Source organism: Buceros rhinoceros, unplaced genomic scaffold (assembly GCF_000710305.1).
Source record: "Buceros rhinoceros silvestris isolate BGI_N320 unplaced genomic scaffold, ASM71030v1 scaffold27446, whole genome shotgun sequence".
Lineage (NCBI taxonomy): Eukaryota > Metazoa > Chordata > Aves > Bucerotiformes > Bucerotidae > Buceros > Buceros rhinoceros.
Genome location: NW_010418500.1, coordinates 2,460 through 11,357, shown reverse-complemented (window position 1 = coordinate 11,357; position 8,898 = coordinate 2,460). Strand labels below are relative to the sequence as shown.

The 8,898-nt window shown below is 43.9% G+C and overlaps 1 pseudogene; it reads right to left on the bottom strand.

Annotated features, from left to right (window-relative positions):
* Positions 1-1,429: 1,429 nt before the first annotated feature.
* On the bottom strand, positions 1,430-2,183 carry LOC104488518 (annotated as a pseudogene).
* Positions 2,184-8,898: the final 6,715 nt, after the last annotated feature.

Sequence of the window (8,898 nt, the reverse complement as noted above, 5' to 3'; positions counted from 1 at the left end):
AAAAAAAAAAAAGGGAAATGCCACAACTTTTTACAGACCTGCAATAACAATTCTAAAAACTTTCCTTTAAGGAACGCTACCTCTGTAAAAGTGTACAATGGTTTCAAAATTTCACCTGATAAAATAGGTTAAGTAGTATAAAGCAGCATATAAGATGAATGAATCATCATCTCAGTCTCATGGATTATTTCAATATCTATCACATTCCTACAAAAATCCACACTGTGTTGCACAAGGGTATCCTGCCCCAGCTTAGCTATTCTTTCTTTTTAAGCTGCCTGCACCTTATGAAGCTGGTGAACTATATGATCGCATTTAAGTTTTAACGGTTTTCTCCATTATAAGGGCAAGTGATCCACTGGCCTCTGTTTTTATGTCTTTGAAAAAGGGAAATCTTTAACTCTAAAGTCATTTCAAATTCCTGTGAAGCAAAGGCTCTTGTATTTTACACAGTAGGGCCCAAATCATGCTCCTTCCTCGGTTTCCTACATAATCAGAAAAAAAGAGTCATTGAAAAGAGTCAGGGAGATGTTGTATAAGCAGGGGAAGAGGAGACCCTTTTTGGGCTGGGCAGCTGTGGGAACACAGGTGAATGCCACATCATACTGCTTAAAGCCACTTGACCTTGGACACTTCCTTCACAGCCATGGCAGCACAAGGGATTAAATCAGACGCTTGTGGTAAGGCAGCCCAAGGTGTGGATTTATGGCAGTATAAATACCCTAAATTAAGCATCAACACACATTCTGTAGAGGGTATGCAGTAGGTTACTTCCACTGCCAGGCAAATTCACCCTTGCAATTCCGGCCTGTAGGAGCAAGGGGGCAGGCAAGCACTAAGACCCTGCCGATTCACTGCACACCTACGCTTTTGCGTATTTTATCAGTAGCTTTTGACATACTTTATATTTGACATTAACTGTCCCATCTAACGTCAAGCAGAAAACATACGTCACTCTTTCACAGAGCACTGTTCGGGTGCACGGACTAAATCACTGCCTGTTGGTTTTGTTCAAAATACTGTAATCTTAGGGTAGGTCTTCACATCAGGCGAACTAAAGAGACACTGAATCGATCCCAAATTGGCTTGCAGCTGTGTTTACAACAGTGTGAGCTGCGCTCCCTCTCAACAGGGCAGTCCACTGAGGTAAGAACAACATCACCTCCAATTCACGACTTTCCTGACATTAAAAGGGTTCAAGTTAATTGTGTCTGCAGTTTCTTAGGCAGCAGTTGGACTGAGCTTCTCCCTTTTGCACAAACAAACCACACAAACTGCAGTTTGCCTACAACGTGTTATCTATTCCAGTTTTGGAGACCAAAATCAGAAAGATCACAAGAAGCTTCATTTTACTTGAATGCAAACAAGTATTTGACCTCCAAAAGCTGTCACAAGTATATCAGAGCATTTCGTTTTCAAAAGGTTTTACTTACTTGTATTTTAAGAGCAGCCACTGAACAAACCACAGTCCCACAAGGATCATGCCGTTGATTTCACAAATAGAAAAAGCCCATTGCACCCGATCAAAGCGATCAAAAAATGCATCTGGTAGGGGAGGCTGCACCTCCTTGGGAGGCACTCGTTCATGAACAACTGAGATAGTCACCGTGGTAAAGATGAAACAAGAAAGTGCATAAATAAAAGCCAGGAAAGTCTTGCCCCATTCCATAGGATACTGAGAGCGCTCTGGCTCTGGCATAGGGATCTTTATCATCTCCTTCTTATACCCATTTGGCATCCCATTCAGCTTCGTTTTACTGTTAAAGCCATTCTCATGCACGGTGTTGCTCATGCTGATGTGGATGTGCCCATTGATGTGCCCGTTTTTGTGAGCCTCGATGTGGTGAGCCATTTTTAAAGTTTCAATCATGTGCAACAGCCGCTGGCCACTGTCAGAAGACACCCGGGAGAGAGGCGTCTTCTTAAAATCCTCCTCAGTGAGGTTGATCAGATCCTGCCCAGTGAAGCTCTTCAATGGCTCACAATACTCCGGCACCGCATTTTCTGTTAGCCAATTCATCACCTCCTTGGGTGACCATAACACCACTTCTTTCATCTCGCCAGGCAGCTAGGGCACAGTCTGACATTGATTTTAAATTGGGCAGCAGTCACTGTGACTCCAGCGCGTGGGAAAGCTCCTCCTTGGCTTCATCTTGTCTGAGGAAGCAGTCTGGCAAGAGGCAAGTCCCCATCTCTAACCGTCCGACACGAGCATTGAGGCGCTGTGGCAAGAATAGGAAATGGTTCACTTCATATTTGTATTAGCATTCTTCTTCCTGAGAAGAAAAATCCCAAACCAGTCATTTATCATTGCACTGAGTTTGCAAGTCACGTTTAACGACAAAATTATTGCAAAGGAATAGCTAAACTCCGTCACAGAAAAGACTGACTGCCTTGAGCTCAGCACTGTCGTTTCTGATCTTGATTCCGATTTCTCAAGAGCTTTAACAGTTTTGTATTATCAACACCACTTCGCAGCTGTGGAAAGAACCCCTTTCCTGCTCTACATTGGTTAAATTTTCTATTACTACACAGCTCTGGTCCATAACCAGTACCCAAATTCCTCTTAAAATCATAACACTAATGGATTTAATGACCTGCATAGCAAATGTTTAGTATCACTCACGTCACAAACCTTCTTTCCCACCTGCAGACTGCTATGCGGTGTGTTGCACCTACTTACTGAATATGAAGCCTGGTTTTCCTACTGCAAGGCAAAAAGAACTAGCGTACCACAAAACCCACTTTTGTACAGGTCAGCAACACACAAAAAATATTATATAGATAAGCAAGGTTATACCCTCTGGACCAAAGCACCTGCCCGAAAATAAACTGAAGCATTAAGGTTTGCAGGACTCTAGCAGATGTTTAGGAGTGCTTCAAGGTAAATTTTACAGTTGCCATTGCATACTGCCGATTTAAATACGTTTGTCATCAGCTAAAAAAGAATCAGTATAAAAATGAAGTGAAACTTTGAAGAAAAGGAACTGGATAACAAACTTTTACACCAAATTAATTACAAAAATAGCTCTAAAAGCTTAGAAATGCTTATCACTTCCAATACAGCAGTTATAGGAAAATAGATGTTACTTGCTGGAACATCCTCCTGAATTTTTGAGACTACCACAGGTTAGGGCTGGGCCAGCCACTAGACAAATGACAGATGCTATGACCCACCCCCTTCCTCCCCAAAGGGGAAGAGAAAGGGAATAAGGGGGAGAGACACCTAAGGACTGGAAAAGAAAACTAAAACTGCTTTAATGAAAATAATAGCAATAAAATGAAATGCATACAAATATACACAATATCAATACTGAACCCAACCCCCAGATGACAACCACGTCACCATCACCACTGATGCTGCGGGCAGGCACTGGGGATGGCCCACACAGGGCTCAGCTGCAGACAGGAACTGGATGCCTAAAGCTGGATTCCAGAACTGGATTCAGGAATGCACGGATTGGGATCAAAGGCAGAATGGACAGAGTCCTTCTCGGACACTGGCCATTGAAGAAGAGGCAAGAGAGGAAGAGAACTTGACCCTTGTGACCCCTCAGCTTTATCCCGGATATGACGTACACAGGATGGAAGACCTGGCTGGTCAGTGCAGGCTCACCTGTCCTGTCCGCTCCTCCCCGCAGGTGCAGCCTCTCACTTGCTGCACCCCCAGCGTGGGACACAGGATTTAGCGTGACCTTGGTCTGCACAGGAGCAAGTACAAGCCAGAGCCTTTCTGCATCCCAAACCCTGGCAGTGACTGTGAACATCCAGTGTTATCACTGCCAGGAGCAGACACTGTCTGCAGAAATACGCCGTTAACCTCAGCTCAGTCTCTTCTAAGTAACTGCAGCGTCTGAAAAGTGAAATCATTGAGCAGAATTAGTTCTGTTCTAACTCAAACCAGGACAGATGTGAGCAGCAAACTCCTCAGCACCAGGTGATGATCCCATGGCAGTGAATGACACCGGCAAATTCCCAAGGCTGAGATGTTTATTCAACAAACAAACAAAAAAAGGTCCTTCCCAGAGCAAAGAGAGGAAAACAGTGAAAACTCCTGTCTCCAGCCTCCCACCCCACAGACCAAGTCTCTCCTGCAGTAGGCTGTGACATTGGAAACACCAGTGACCTAAAGAAAGTAACAACTTTGTCTTTTCGAAAGTCATATCATACCTTTATCAGCTTAAAGAATATTTTGAGCCTCTTACAAGTTACCAGATGTTTGGATTTCATCACAGGGACCAAAGTTGCTATTAAGGAAAACCAAAACAACCTACACTGCCGGCATAACCTGAAGTGGTACGAAACAGATACAGAGCTATACTCCTATGCAAAACATGACCATGCTGCGCATACACATATCATTTGAACTGTTACCTCCAAACTGAGAAAGACACACAAGGTGCAGTTTTCAATCTGTTTCTCCATGGAATTAACCCAGTCTGGTGATTGAGATTAAAAAAAAGCTTTGCACGAAGGACTGGCAGTACTTTGCAGACTCCACCTCTCGCTTGCTGGGCATGCCTCGTACTCATGTGTATTTAAATCCATGGAGCAAACAGGGATGAAGATGAATACTCCCCCTTGCGAATATCTGCGCTGTTTTAAAACAGCGGAACAGTTTTTCTTTCTCTTACTTTGTTTTTTTTCAGTGGGATTATACGAACGGATGAAGGCTTTTAGTCATGGATCGCTTCATTATTCCAGTTGTGTTTAGCAAATTGGTATTTAGTTACACATCTCTGAACGTGGAAAAAAAAAGATGGATCGAATTATGCACGTCAACCCACATTAGAAACTCCTACAAGGCTTTGATTGAGGGACAGCAGCTTGGCTTTCCATGCTGGTCTCCACTGTACTCACTGTAGTCATATTATCACAGGACACCTGGAATCCTGGGTCTGGCACCAGCTGCAGCACCAAGCTCAAGCATGAGCCCTGCATCCTTACTCCATGCTAGGCAAAGTTGGTGTCACCAGAAGGGCATTTTGCCTCCAGCCCCCTGTCTAGCCCCAGTCTATATATTAAGGGCGACACTGGCCTTGAGCTACCTCTCTTACTAATGCCTGTGGCTCAACTTGCCACTGCAGGCCAAGGAGACGGAAACAGCACTGTCTTTTGGATGTCCCCAATAGTTCGGTCTCAAGTGATGTACCAGTAATTAACAACTCAAGGAATCAGTGTCTATGTGAAGGAAAATGCAACACGCACTTTCATACTTGTCTTGGGGTTGAACCTCAGGTTGAAATCCATGCAGTCCAGCACCAGGAACTGTACAGCATTTTGCTGTTTCTGGGGTAGCACCTTAAAATCTTGATAGAGCCCAAGTTATTTTTTTTCCCCCATTGTAACACCTGTGCTCTTAGTCTGCAACATGCCGTTTATCAGTTACATCAGCTGCCTCTCCAAGTTTTGCTTTGCAAATTCATCCTGAGTTTGGGGTTGTTGGAGCATTCCGTATACACCACAAGGTGGGGCAATATTAAAACTTTTCAATTTTAAGCGCTGGAGTGACTGAATCACAGTTTCCCAAACCACTCAGAAAGCAGGAAAGTGGACCTTTAACTGTTATCCTCCCGAGGTAACAACCTTTCTGCCACCCCTGACAATACAACGCAAGCCTTCTGCAGGCTTAAGAATTCACAGTCCCAACGACACAATGCAAACAGCTGCATTCGTCACTGTTAAGGAACCTGCAGCCAACCTTCAAATTACATCTTCTTACTTACCACGTACATACTTGCCCTCCTGCTCTGGCTAAGCTAGCAGGTTTAAAGACGGCCTCCACGTGGAGCCTTAAAGAACAAAAATCTGCTGCCAGCTACAAATACTACTTTGATACTGGCGTAGCTCCATGATACCTGCCTGGCACAGTTGAGAAATAGCAGAGGAGTACATCTTGCAGTAAAACTACAATAAATTCAGAAACTTGCTCATGCTTTAAACTCACCATCAGTAATGCTATTAAAGGTACTATACAGAAGAATAAAGATTGCTCGACTCCAATTTTGGTATCTTCACAGAATACAAAATATAAATATATCTCCTAAGAGTCTTGGGGTTTCTCATTTTTAAAAACAACATCTCGCACACAGAGGCACACGCACTTTCACCTGATCTCTTCCTCTGTGGACGGATGGACAATGATGGCATGGGGTACACCAAGGAGCAAGAAGATACTTGACAGAAAGCTTGAGTCCTCACAAATGCTGTTTCCGAGAGATTGAGCATAGCACCGGCCAGGTGCAAGCCCAGCCCACTGCTATCACACCTCCAGCATATAAATCACTATCAAGCACCTTCGTAAAAGCAGAGTAACTGTTCCAAGGAGGGAAGCTTCGAGGAAAGCTAACACTATGCCAAGGATGCAGGCCATAGAGTCTTTTTCGCTGAGAGTTAAAACAAAGTAAAATAACTAAGATTTCTAACAAATACCTATTACTCAAACCTCTGTTTCCCAACCTGTCTAATGGAGGAGGAATAGGCAAAAAAGCTTCTTTACTAACGCCTTCCAGCTTGTCACATTAAAAAAAATCTCATTTTCTACTGTATGTTCATGAAAGCTTGATTGGGTGAGGTTTGCAGAAAAGATATGGGAGATTAACTGCCCCTGTTGGACTCCTTGCTCCCGCAAAAGGTGTTCTCCCATCCACAAACGCTGAAGACAAATGGTGAGGATGGGCATCGGCCACTGCTAGCCCACATCCACCAGCTTAGCTTTGTTCCACCATCCCAGCAAGGCCTGAGGTCAGCAAGGGGATGAGCACACACTCAAGCCTCCTCAGATCCGATACAGCTTGTTAGCCTGGGCCAGGCAACTGAAACGCTCCCTCAATTCACAGCAGATCTGCTTCATCAAGGAGCCTGATAATGAATTATAAATAACAATGCAATTATCATAATAATACCAATTGCACTATGATAATGATGCCATACAAAACCCGTATCTCAAAATACCTGCAGCACAAGACTAAGCAGGATGAAATAACTTCAGGAAGGGCTCCAGTCCCCACCTCCTCATGTTTATGTGACCTTTTTTCCAGTTTCCAGCAAACGTTAAAGTGCTAACTCAAAACTTTCAGATCCTTTTCCACTTCCCTGACAGAGAGCATTCCCCACCACCACTTCAATCTGCCCATATAACGGTTGTAGTACCACGATGAAGAGACACCTTAGCGGGTTAAACAAGTATTTGAGAACACACTACATAACCTTGCATATCAAGATATGTTTTCTTTTGTATTGCTTTGCAGAGATGTGGCTGGGCGTGAGGACTGAATGTGGGAGCATCTACGTCTTTGGTTAAAGATCATCAGCAATGAAATCTTCAGCTGGCTACACCTCCACACTTGACTTGGGAACCAAGGTGCGTAACACTCTCCAGTCTTCTGTCTCCAGGTCTGCTTGGAGGATACCTAAACACTGATGCTGGATGTCACTGTTTCAGATTTTGTTTTGAAGTCTGTGGGCTCATTGCTGAGTGAGCAACAGATATGCCCTGCGCAGGGAGCACAAGACTGTCTGGGATGGCTGCAGGGTCCATGGAGCAGTAACCTCTCTCCGCAACCCCAGACCTGGCTTACAGGTTAACATACCATTCCCTATTACCTCTAAACTTGCAAGCAGAAAGCTTTACATCTGAACAGTTAACACTGATGAGACAAAACCACATCCACCTAAAGCAGCAAAAAAGACAACCATCTCCCAAACCAGCTTGTTCATCTCCAGTCTCCACATAAAGCATTGAGACCACCAAAGAAAACCCAAGTCTTTCCAGACCAAATCATGCCTTCCTCCTGTTTGTACAGTGCTTTTATTCTCTAAGCAAGGACCTTTGTTGCCAAGGCAACAGTCACTATAGAAATCAGCAAAATAACCAGCCAGTTCAGAAACCGCAACAAGCTGCTCACCAGCAGCCAAGTGGATCTTCAAATTCTTTCAGAGGCAGTGGGTGTGTTTCAGTTGCAACACTGAGCACCCCTCCAAAACACCCCAGAAAAGGTGACATGATAAAACCATGAGTAAAAAACAGAGCTAAATGAGCAAGGTCCAGAGATAAGTACAGTAAGAAGGTAATAGTGACATTTTCTTGCTTAGAAAACAAATGCTGAGAGGCATACTGATTATGTGTGCACACAACGTAAAAAAGGAGAAAAATCAACTGCTGTAAAGGATTTAAGTTTTAATGCTTCAGAAGCCAACCCACAAGTGAAAACACCCCCAAACACCCCAGTGAGCAGAAGTTATAGAGACTGAACACTCTGGATGAAAGCCAGAAGCTCTTGTCCTGACATTTTGCAAAATAAACTGTTAGTAACAGCAGGGCCTGAGTCACTGCTACAGTTACCTCCTCTACAGACATTTTATCATCTCTAACAATAACGCTCCGACATCTCAGTAACTGGACATCTTATGCTTGCAGAGCATCTCTGCACAACAATTTGCAATGAAAGGGTGATGCCTGCCACAAATTATGTGCTGGATACCACTAACGAGCTCTAAAGCAAGGTACCGAATTGCTTCCCTTCAAGGAAAGCCTTGCCTCCACACCAGAGACATCCCTTGCAAGAGGCTGCACCACTAGCAAGCAAGAGGCTGTTGGCATTTCGAAACATTACAACAAATCTAGCTTTATGCTGCAATTAAATTATATGCAACTACAAAATATCTTTAAGTATAAACTTCAGGCACAGATGGGCTCATGGGTTTCACAGAGCTCCGAGAAAGGTTTCCAAGGTCAGTCCCAGACAGAAAACATTTTCCCGCAAACACAAAGTCAGAGCAAGCAGAAATACTACTACAAAAAGAGAGGCTGGGACCAATATGCGAAGCAATACCCACGTACCCTGAATAGCGACTTACACAGCTTCAGAGAAAGAAAAAAATTGCTTGCATACTACA